This window comes from Oryzias melastigma, linkage group LG7 (assembly GCF_002922805.2).
Source record: "Oryzias melastigma strain HK-1 linkage group LG7, ASM292280v2, whole genome shotgun sequence".
NCBI lineage: Eukaryota > Metazoa > Chordata > Actinopteri > Beloniformes > Adrianichthyidae > Oryzias > Oryzias melastigma.
In genome coordinates, this window is record NC_050518.1 from 828,076 (window position 1) to 840,448 (window position 12,373).

A 12,373-nucleotide genomic window follows, 5' to 3' on the forward strand; every position below is an offset into this window, starting at 1 on the left:
AACGTTGACAATATTTAATCACTCGATTGTATACGGATCAGTGCCGGTGTTCTATGTTTTCTCTGATAAACTGCTTCGTTTTACTGCCGATATCCGGGTCTCAGTGAACGCACCATGCAGAAACACTCAGCAGCCCTGGGTTCTGTTTCATTACACATTAAACTTTAACCAAATTCTAGGAATTTAGAAAAAACAGTGTCGCAATGATACGGTTTCATAATAATGCGATAAAACACAAACCAACTCACGCGATAAGTCATTAAAAACACGGCAATATGTGTTTTTTTTATTTGATCGTCTAAAAAGGAGCATTTGAGTGACGTCACAGCAGTGTGGTGCGCACATGCCAGTGGTATGTAAAAGAATGTCCAGAACAAGTATTCAGGCTGCAGAAGTGCGGCTACCGATATAGCGATGAGGAAATCTTGGTTATTGATTTTACAGAGGAGATGTGACGTTGATCTCTCATGGCGCCCGCTGTGCTGTACTCAGACAGACACTTCAGAAACGCATTTAATAAGAAAAAAGTCAATTTCCATTACAGTTCTGCGAAAAATATCCATCCATTTCAATACTCCCCCAAAACCAGCTCCTCTACACGCAAAAACATTTTTTTCAAAAAATTTTAGTTTATTTATTTATTTTATTTTTTTTTGTAATCTGTGTTTCCATTAAAGATAACTAATTATCAAATATTCTGGGTGTCTCCATGTGGGAAAGGGAGAAGGGGACGCCTCATTCTTTGTTATTAGCTGTATTTCCATCACACATTTGCGCAAAACTTTATGGAAATTCTTGGAATAAAAAAAAACAGTTTCTAAATGACACTGTTTCCATTAAATTATAATTTTGCGGTAAATCACAAACCAACTCACGCGATAAGTCATTAAAAACACGATGATGAACGAGAACAAGTATTTTTTTATTTCATTCACTAAAAGGGAGCATGTGGGTGACGTCACAGCTCTATCTGGGGCGCGCGTGCAGCGCAGCTCGACTCAGAAGAGAGAGACGTCTGTTCAGCAGTTAAAGGAAAAAGCAGCAAATAAGCATCTGGACCTTTTTTCTGTTTGAAAACACCACAGCATAAATTCAAGTTTCTGTCACGGCGCTCGCGCTCACGAGACTTCAGGCTCCAAGCTGCAAAAGTGCGTCTGTAGATGAAGCGATAGGAAAGGAGGAGGAGCTGCTGCGCGATTCTGTATGACCCGCAATTTCTAAAGCGCTTTGACGCTCCAGGACGTCTCGGTGCGCCGGCTGTGCAGCGCTCAGATCAGACACTTCATACCGAGAAGCGCATTTATTTAGAAAAAAGTGTTTCCGTTACAGTTTTGCGAAAAATGTCTATTTCCTCCTCTAAGCGCAATTTCTTTTTTCTAAAAATGCCAGTTTTTTCGAAACTGTGGTGTTTCCATTTGGATAATTTATTATCCAAATTCCAATTTGCGAAATTTCCGAGTTAATGGAAATGCGACTATTGATTATCTCGTTAAGGAGAAAACGATTAAAAAAAAGAAAAATAGTGGGACAGGCCGTTTTTGGCTTCAGAAATAATGAACATAGTGTGGCGACCCGGGGGTTAGCCCCGCCTTCAGTTCCTAAGACTCATGGGAAGTGGGAAATCTTGGGTATGTTACATTGCTCACCATAAGTGAGGGAGCTGTGAGCAGATGTAAGGTTCATACTGTTTGTCTAATCCTGTGTGTTTAAAATAAATAAGCATTAATGCTGGACATGATTTTATGCATAATGCTTCTTGGTCTTCTCCTGTCCAAAACTCTTCCAGGTTGTGCGGTGCGTGAGGCATGGATGTTTCTCCACCGCAGCCAGTCTAAGAGTAGCTCAGCTTTTAGGTCTCTGCCAAAAGTGACGTTCCTGCTGGGTCGTCAGAATATATCCTTAGGATGTTCTAATACCTTATAAAAGCGGGTGTGATTTAAAAAAATTGCATCACCATAAAATAAAATTTTCGAGCAGCTCACAAGTGAGTTGTGCTATTTTTAGAAGAGGCCTGCGAGCGACTGATGTGGTGCTCGCGGGCACCAATCAGAATCTAGACCAATCAGGAGGCTGGCACAAATGTAACACTGAGAAAAAAAGTTAAACGCAAAGCCAAAGATGGGGTGAATGGAAGGTGAGCCACTACGCATCTAAAAACGTTTGTTCGCAACTTTTTTTTTTTTTTGTCAAAGGACAAAAAAAAAAAAAAAGTTGCAAAGGCAAAAAAAAATTTGCAAACCAAAAAAAGTTGCAAGCAAAAATATATTTTTTGAGAGCAAAAAAATTTTGCAAAGCAAAAAAATTTTTTTTTTTATTTGCAAAACTTAACATTTTGTTTGCAACGTAAAAAAATTTGATCTCAAAACTATGACCTTTGCTTGCAATATGGTGGCACAAATATAACTCCATAGAATTTTAGTTACAACCCGATATAAAATGAAAATTAAACAAATGACAGGCAATGATTAATAATTCAAAATAGCAGAGTCCTTGGTCTCCTCAGACCAACTAACATCAAAACAAAACAACATCAGGTCAATCTTCTCCAACTGGGAGTCAAGACGATCAAAAACAGTGGTAAGTCAGTTTTGTGCAGTTCTTTCCTGTTGGAAATCAGATCAACAGTTTGCATTCCAGACTGGATCGCCAGTCAACTTAAGTGTTCAAAAAAAAGTCACGCTTGTCTCTGGGGCTTCAGTCACTTCCAGAGCTTGAACTGGGTTTCCAGCTCGGACAGAAAAAAAGGAAAATAGAAAAACAGCACGGCTTTTCTTGAAGGACAGTATATAGCTGGTGAATTACCAAGGCGAATCAATGGAGGGGCTGCACGGTGGCGCAAGTGGTTAGCGCTCTCGCCTCACAGCGAGAAGGCCCCGGTTCGAATCCCGGCTGGGACCTTTCTGTGTGGAGTTTGCATGTTCTCCCCGTGCATGCGTGGGTTTTCACCGGGGACTCCGGCTTCCTCCCACCGTCCAAAAACATGCTTCATAGGTTAATTGGTGACTCTAAATTGCCCCTAGGTGTGAATGTGAGAGTGAATGGGTGTGTGATTGAGGCCCTGCGACAGACTAGCGACCTGTCCAGGGTGTACCCCGCCTTCGCCCATCAGTGGCCGGGATAGGCTCCGGCACCCCGCGACCCCGAAAGGGATGAAGCGGTCAAGAAAATGGATGGATGGATGGAATCAATGGAGTGCTTGCTGTATGGCAGGGAAATCTTAATACTGCTGCCCAGCTCTCTCCGGGACCTGGCTCTCTCCACCACCACCAGAGGCCTGTCTCGGCTCCGACGCTCCCACCTCCGGAAATCCCGATGACTGCGGCCTGCTCGTCTCCTCCACACGTGTTGGCTATCGTCCCGCTCTGCTCACGTGGTTAGACCGAGACAATTTTCTGCGTAGTCGCGTACTCCAATCGCTGAAATAAATTCAAGTTAAATTACGCGATCGGCCTGCTATTGCCCACTACACGTAAAATTCCAGTCGTGTGTGCCGTCACCAGCAGGTGTCACATTCCGCAGCGACTAAATCGTTTGTTCTGAAATCTCCAGCAGAGCGCTGATGATCATCGTTTAGTGATTTTAGAAACAGCCAGAGGAGTATAGAAGGCTCTCATTTTTACTTTCAAGTTCAATTCTCTCTATTACAGAGTTTGATAGTTTAATGGCAGATTTCATCTACAAATGATTTTCAATGATAGTGTTAGATTCTAATTCACAAATACTATGTAGCTAGGGGGCACACTACTCCCTTTATTGATGTTATGGAGGAGAATAAGTTATAGAGCGGAAATGGCTGAATAAAGATTTTTGTGAGGATTCTTTTCTACCAGCAGAGCTGTTCTGAAGCTGCACTCAGACTGATGAGAAAAGCACAGAGAAGCAGTTTGTTGACTTCAGTCTTCTTCACACCTCCTGATGGAGCTCTGTGATCTGAGCTCAGTCCTGAGTTCAGCAGTCAGAACTGGACTTGAGGAGTCCAGCTTTGGAACCTGCAGAGAACCAACAAACAGCAGAAAGCCACACTGTGGGAAAGACTCCACACTTCTGACTGATGTTCACGTCCACTTTATTCTTCACAGGAAAGATTGGAACAGAACACTGACGACTAAAAAGAACAGAGAAACACTTCTAATCTCTGATACAAAACAGGAATCACAACAACACAAACACCAGTCACACTCTTTATCTCTTAATTACAACTTTACTTTACAAAAATGTAACTTGCTCACATGACTCAAAGTATGAACTGCAGTCAGTTTTAGGCTAAAACAAAAAATTAAAGATTTACTGATCAGATATATAGTGAAGAAAATACTTCTAGTGTTGTCATGGTAACACACAGACATAGACAGTTGTCTCAACACAAACTACAACCACAACCTCACAACTTCAAACAATATAATAAAAGTACAAAAATCTGTCATTACAATTCAACCAACAAAAATTTTAAAATCAATGTTTTCTGTTTTAACTCAAAACATTTCAGCTTCCAAGTATTTGTAAAATAATACATTTCATGATCAATATTTCGTTAATCAACACAAAAGTGAAACTCGTGATGTTTAGAATTATTTACACATTTCTTTATTTTGATCAATGTGATCATAGTGGCTTATAAATGATGAAAACCTAAAAAATAGTTTTAGAAAATGAGAATATTCTATCAGAAGAATCATAAAGGATGTTTTCAGCACATGTCAGATTTCAGAAAACTGTTCTTTTCTCTGCATTCAATAATCACTTGTTCCTCCTTTTCATTGAATGACTGCATCAATGTGGTATGGAGGCCATCAGCCTGTGGCTCTGTGTACATGGAATGAAAGCTCAGGTTGCTTTGATAGCTGACTTCAGCTCATCTTCATTAATAATAATAATCTTTATTTATATAGCACCTTTTAAGAAAAAAATCACTTAGTGCTTCACAATAAAACACAAGTAAAACGAAGCATAAAACACAGTGTATAAAAACTGAATATAAAAACATGATCAAGAAAAGGCAATTTTAAAAAGATGTGTCTTTAGATGCTTTTTAAAAGAAAACACTGAGTCAACAGATCTGAGGCTGAGAGGAAGGGAGTTCCAGAGAGATGGAGCCACTGCTGCAAAGGCTCTGTCACCTTTAGTTTTTAACCGTGTTCTTTTAACCACCAGCAAGCCTTGGTCACATGATCCCAGGGACCTGCTGGGAGCATACTACTGCAAAGGGTCCTTTATGTAGACCGGTGCTCGGTTATTAACTGCTCTTTAAGTCAAAACCAGGATCTTGAATTGCACTCTGTCGTGGATAGGGAGCCAGTGCAGTTGGATAACAACAGGGTGACATGAGAAAACTTTGAGGATTTAGTTAAAAGCCTTGCAGCAGTATTTTGGACAACCTGAAGCTGACAACAGCAGGTGGACTAGGCATAACAATATCACTAATGGTGTTAAACAGCATTTTAGGATTACCTCTGCTTTTAGAAATGAGATTGGTGAAATATGCAGCCCTTGCATCTCTAACAGCATTATTAAAAGAAACTAGATCTTTTAAATAAAGAAGATGAACATGCAGGCAAGTTCTTTTCCATAAACGCTCAACTTTTCTGTAAGATTGTTTTAGACACCGAATACTGAAATTTATCCAGGGAGATGCTTTTGTGACAGGGGTAAGTCTAGTTTTAATGGGACAGACCATCCAGGTCAGGGAAACACCATGGTCATTAAGTCATCACATTCATAAAGCAGCTTTAGGTACCTTTAGTAGAGCGGGAATGATCCAAGTAATACTGGAATATAAAAGCAGAATCTCCACACAGCTTGTCAGTAGACAGTTGTGTGAAGTTCTTTAGAATCAATTTCTTTCCATTGACCGAAAGGCCATTTTTAAAGGCTCACTAAGGCATTGGCAAATGTTTGGAGTTGATTAGCAGATTAGTGTTGGCCCTCTGAAGTTTTAAACATATGTATTTACTTTAATTCAGTTAAATTTTCTGAGACAAAAAAATATATACATTTAATTGCCTTTTAAATAAAACAAAAAAGGGTTAGATATTTTATTCTTAGTGTACTAATTTTGAGTAAAATTCCAGCTGTTTTTTTTTTTTTTTCTAGAATACCGAGAGAATATTCCAATGTGGGCCCCATAAGGTTTACCTTCGGGTTCCATGGTGGCCCCACCTGTGTTTTCCCACACTGGTTTGAGTGGGAACTCGGTAGTCTTACTCACTGGGCAGAGCTCACCAACTCGCTGCAGTGTCCGCCAGGCAGCTGGTTAGTATTGGGACACAGACCACTGAGTCCCCACCTGAGCCAGTTTGGGCAAACGCAGGTGGGGCCACCATGGAACTTGCAGAAAAAGCCACCTGGGGCCCACCAATTCAGTACGAAGGTAAACCATTATGGGGCCCACATTGAAATGTTCACTGAGAACTTTGTCCTTGATTAAATCCTTATTGTGTTTCTACTTGTGACTGCTAAGAGTCTTTGTTTGTTTTTCTCCTTTCTTTTTCCAATTTTCAAATCTTCACTCAATTCTTAGTTACAATTTTAGCTTAGAAGAAGGCTTCTCTCCTGTATGAGTTTTCATGCATCTTTGAAGATCTGATTCCTCAATAAAACTTCTATTAGAATCATAAGAAAAAGGTTTCTCTCCTATGAGTTCGCTTATGTTTATTCAGGGAAGATCTGTGGCTAAAACCTTTATCACATTCTTCACAAGAAAAAGGCGTTTCTCCGGTATGAATTCTCATGTGTGATTTAAGATTACATATTTGACTAAAACGTTTATCACATCCTTTACACAAATAAGGCTTCTCTCCTGTGTGGATTCTCATGTGTGTTTTGAGATAAGATATGTATCTAAAGCTTTTATTACATTCTTTACAAGAAAAAGGCTTTTCTCCTGTATGGATTCTCATGTGTGTTTTGATGTCCGATATGCATCTAAAGCTTTTATTACATTCTTCACAAGAAAAAGGCTTTTCTCCTGTGTGAGTTTTCATGTGCGATTTGAGATTACATATTTGACTAAAACTTTTGTCACATTCTTTACAAGAAAAGGGCTTTTCTCCTGTATGGATTCTCATGTGTGTTTTGAGATCAGATTTGTATCTAAAGCTTTTATCACATTCATTACACGAAAAAGGCTTTTCTCCTGTATGGATTTTCATGTGTGATTTGAGATGAGATGTGAATCTATAACTTTTGTCACATTCTTTACAAGTAAAAGGCTTCTCTCCTGTGTGAGTTCTCATGTGAATTCTTAATCCAGACCAATAACAAAAACATCTACCACATTCCTCACATACATAAGGTCCTTTAGACTTAGTTCCCAAGTGGACAGACACTTCGCTAAGCTTTACATTGGAAAGACTCTTTTGTTTTTTAAATCCAAAATCACACTGACTTTCTGACATGTGAGAGCTCTCCCCACTTTGGATACGTCTTTCTCTTCTCTTCCTATGATCTCTGTTCTGTGGCTCTGTCTCTTCATCTGGAGTTGATGTTGATTCTTCATGTTGGTTTCCTTCTTCATCCTGACTATCAGTTCCATTGAAGCTCTGCTGATTGTTTAGATCTGCTTCACAGTTCTCGCGTTCCTCATAATCAGGAATCTCCATCAAGGTTTCAGTCTCCTCCTTTAAACCAAGCTGCTCTTCATCCTGACTGATGCTGAGCCCTTCTTGTTCCTCTTTAATTTGTGATGGTTCTGGTTCCTCCTGTTCCTCTTTTATTCGTGGAGGTTCTGGTTCCTCCTGTTCTTCTTTAATCAGTAGATGTTCGGGTTCCTCCTGTTCCTCTTTAATATGTGGAGGTTCAGGATCATTCTGTTCCACTCTTATTAAATTCCTCTGCTGGTTGTAGAGATCTTCCTTTTCCGTCACCCAGTGCTGGGGAAGGTCTGCAGATACAGAAACACAGGAAATGAGACATATTTATATATATGAGTTTTTATTTGCCTTGTAAATGATCGTCACCCAAGACCAGAAATTAGGGAGATTGATGAAGTTTAACAGTATAAATGACTGATAAAATTTAGCAAAGTCCTTTCTCTTTTAAAAACATCTCAAAGTGCTAAATAATAATGATAATAATAATAGGAATAAAAACACCCTTTACCACATTTTCAAATTCAAACATTTTTAAATTCAACACATACAACCCATGATCCCACACAATGAATATTATTAAAAATGACTTCTAGGCTTGGCTCTGCTGTGAGGAAATAGTATTGAGGGTTCTATCATACCAGGGACCAGCTCAGTCAAAGGAACAGTGCAGAACTCCAGCCGCCCCAGCAAGGGCGAGAACCACGGCAACGACCCCAGACCAAGCCCTGATATGATAGATCCTCACAGGAAACACTGGGGGTAAAACCATAGTAAAATGCTTAAATGAAATACATAAAATATTGTTGAAAATATTGATAAAGTCCATCTCTCCCTCACTGCTTTAGAGATTCACTCTGCAAGGAAGGGGGCTGCTCTTGTGGGGCACGTTCAGACACACAACCACAAACAGAGACACACACACATTCCATACAGACGACAAACACATGCAGACGGCTGAGCTGGTGCCCGCAAACAAAGTCAGAAGTTCAGCTGGATTTATCAAAAGTAGAACCCGACAGCGCGTGCCGTCTCTAATGTAACAAACACGTAGCAGAAAGGGCGAGAACACCAGTAACCTGTCCAAACGCCGCGCTAAATACACCAGATTCTAGCGGAGAGGTGCGTGTGATTCTGCTAGAATCATAGAATACATGTCTATGTTTTTGAAAAGTTCCTTTCTATGAGCAATCATTTATTTTGCACATCAGTTTAAAACAAATAAGTATTTTTTGCGCTTTGAAATTAAATGATTTCTTTTTCACTTTATTGTATTGAAAACATGTCCTCGTCACATCGATATTTAAGCTATAGTCTTAACATTTGTTCTGACCATTGAAATGCACTTTCTCTATTTACAGATGTATAGCAGACTGAAAACGCTAACATTGTTTCTAATACCTGTAGCAGGTAAAACAAGTTCTGCAAGTTTGTTGGAACACATAAGAGCCATACACTCTTACTTTGTTGTTGTTCACCTTTCGGTAGAGCTGGGCGATATGGCAAAAAAAAAGAATCTATTTTTTTTTCGTTCCAAATTCGATTTAAATTGATTTTTTTTCCTCCCTCCTTTTATTATTTTTTTTAACAAAAGTTACAAATGACAGAATATTTTATAACAAAAACTATTTTATTTTACTTGTCTTTTGGAAATTGTTTCAAAGACAAAGTGCAACTAAGTACAAGCTGTAAAAATATTTATAGAACAATGCAGCAGGTGTTTAGTGAGCTACCGCTAGATTAAGCATCTTATAAAGAGAAATAATCATTCAACAGAGAACTTTGGATAACAACAAAACTGATGTTGCCGTTTGTGGTTTGATGCTCCAAGTTTGAAGTTACGACTTTAGAGACAAAAATCTAGTTTTTGACTCAATAAAAAAAAATCATAATTTTTTAATGGACAAATTATTACATTATTTTACAAAGACATTTACATGTGTTTTAGTTTAAAAATATGATGTTGAATGTAAAAAGGGAGGAAGTCACATTATAAAAACAACCTTAGATTACAAAACATTTTTTCCTAAGTAACTCCTTAAATCTCTCATCAGTCTTTGCTCTCTGGTTTTCTATGAATATTTCTATGAAGAGTTTTATTTTCTATCACAAATTAGTTTTTTCTTCGCTTTAGCAGCTAAAAAGACTCCTTTACACCCTAAGAGGAGAGCTGTCAGTCAGTCACCTGTTTTCAAAACCTGATGAGGACATTTAGTATTTTCTATATTTTTTTAAGAAAACAAAATGGCAGAAAATAAATTAATAAATACTATGAACATTTATTTATTGTCTTCTAAGTGTAAACTCAAAACATGCAGAAATAAACAGATTTAGCAAACACATTGACAGAAAATACTCTTCTTAATTCTTTATTTCAGAGAATTCAGATTTATATTAATTATAACAAAAAGAGCTTAAAAACATTTCAATGTTTAGAATATTTGCCATGATATCACTGACAGTAAAGATGCAGCTCTGTAATGCTGCAACGTTAATATAAAGTGGATTCATGTCTGTTATTATATTTATAAAATACAGTTTTTAAAAATGTTCTATGAATTCATGTTGTTGTTTTTATCCGCCTCGTCTTCAAGTCCGCTCTAAAAAAATGGCCGTCTTTGAACCGATCCGTTTACATTTATAGACAACACATGTGTGTGTGTTAGCATTAGCGGATAATATCGTAGCATGCTAGCATCAGTGTGTAACAACAGCGCCGTCTTCAAATCAACACTTTTATTAAAGGTTCTGTTTCTGCTGTAAACCAGCAGTTTTATCCTCCAGTTCTGTCAGGGGGATTCTTGATCTGCACGTGCATCACCCCCCCCTCTCTGAAGAATCTCCTCTGTTTGCTGCAGCTTTAATGTCTGCGCTTTGCAGGAGCTGACTTTAAGCCGGACTACGGAAGACCGAGAGGACAGAGTACAGAAAATAAAATCTTAATTTTCAAAAAAATAAATCGTGTAAAACATAAAATTTGAATTAATCGATTATATCCCTACCCTCAACACAGACAAGACCAAGGAAATGATAGTGGACATGAGGAAGGAGAGGAGGCCCCATCAGCCGCTGTTTATCCGAGGTCTGTAAGTGGAGAGGGTGAGCAGCTTCAAATGTCTTGGGGTCCACCTCAGCCAGGACCTCACCTGGAGCCAGCTCAACTAACATGGACTACAAACGCCTGCAGAGATCAGTGAAGAGATCACCAGGACTCCTCTGCCCTCACTGCAGACCATCTACAAGCACAGGGTCCAGAGGAGAACTGCTTCCATCATCAAGGACCCCCAACAAGGTCTGTTCACTCTCCTTCCCTCGGGCCGGAGGTACAGGAGTGACATGCAGGACCAGCAGACTCAGGAACTCTTTCTTCTCCTCTGACATCAGACTCCTTAACAGCTGACAGGAGTCTTACGATCTCCAAAGCTGACGATCTGTCATTTTTGAGAGATCGTTTTATCACCATCTTCTACGAAAAGCTGCACCAGCGAGTAGTTGGTGCAGCTTTTTTGTCGACAGTCAACAAAAGCTTGTCGAGTGTCTGTGACTTTAAATCCGAGCTGGACGTCCCCCTCCTCCTCCCCCTACGCGGTGTGTTTATCTACAAGCGTGAGGAATGGCGTCTGCGGCGGAAAGTTTGGATTTGGTTCAGAAATAAAACACCACATCAGTAATATGGAACTGGTTTGGGTTTGCTCCAGACGACATACCACAGTATGCAAACTGACGGTAACACTACCAACTTGTTCAATCATTTGAAAAGAAAGCATAAAATGCAGTACAGCGAAAGTCAAGCGGCTCAGTCTGTTAAAGCTAAGGCACCCGCAGCAACAGACGCTAACAAGTGCGTTCGCTACACTGACACCCTACGACAAACACGGCCAGCGCTGGAATAACGCTGCGGGAAGCTCTCGAGTTAAGGGACTTGAACGAAAAAATGACATGCATGACGACAGACAGCGGTGCAAATATGGTGAAAGCGTTGGATTTAAACCAGTGGACATGGCTGCAGTGCTTCGGACGTAAATTGCATCTTGCAATTGGTGAGTGTAATAATGATCTGTTGTGTAATATTTCCTTTAGCTTCTAGAAATGCTAAGTTATTTTTATGTGTCATATTGTCTTATTATTTTTTTTATAATCAGTCAAATGTAAAGATCCCAGATATGATCAGTGATTTTTCTTTTTCCTTCTTTTTAAGAAAAAAGTACCAAAGATCCATGAATTGAAAGGGTGACCTTTTTCATTTACTTGGAAAAGAAAGAGACCTCCTGACAGCACAAACACACTACAATCTCCCTCAGCTTAAGCTGATCACAGAGTCACCAACTCGATGGGGCTCTAAACTGGCCATGATGGAGAGAATTCTTGAACAGGAAAAGGTTCTGTCTGAAGTCCTCAGGGCTGACAAGAAAACTAGACTTCTGGCTCTGACATGGCAAGACCTGGATGTGATGGAGTTCTTACAGGAAGTCCCGAGGCCACTAAGAGACTGATGCCCTCTTAGGGGAGGACTACATGAGTGTGTCGTATGTAAAGCCTGTACTGCACCTTCTTCAGAACAAGCTCCTGCGGGCAGAAGAGGAAGACTCAGAGTTGGCAAAAAAAATAAATTAAGTCCACTGTGAATGACTATCTCATGGAGAAATACAGTGATTCTGCCACTGATGCCCTGCTGGACATGGCATCGCTTGTAGATCCAAGGTTCAAAACCCAATACATTGATGCTGCTAACAGAAGATAAGTTGAAGAGAGAGCTGTCACTGAGCTTCAATCCCTGTCTCCAGAAC

General features: G+C 39.6%; 1 pseudogene; it reads right to left on the reverse strand.

Moving 5' to 3' along the window:
* Nucleotides 1-4,049: 4,049 nt before the first annotated feature.
* Nucleotides 4,050-7,901, reverse strand: LOC112158671 (annotated as a pseudogene).
* Between the last annotated feature and the right edge of the window lie 4,472 nt (nucleotides 7,902-12,373).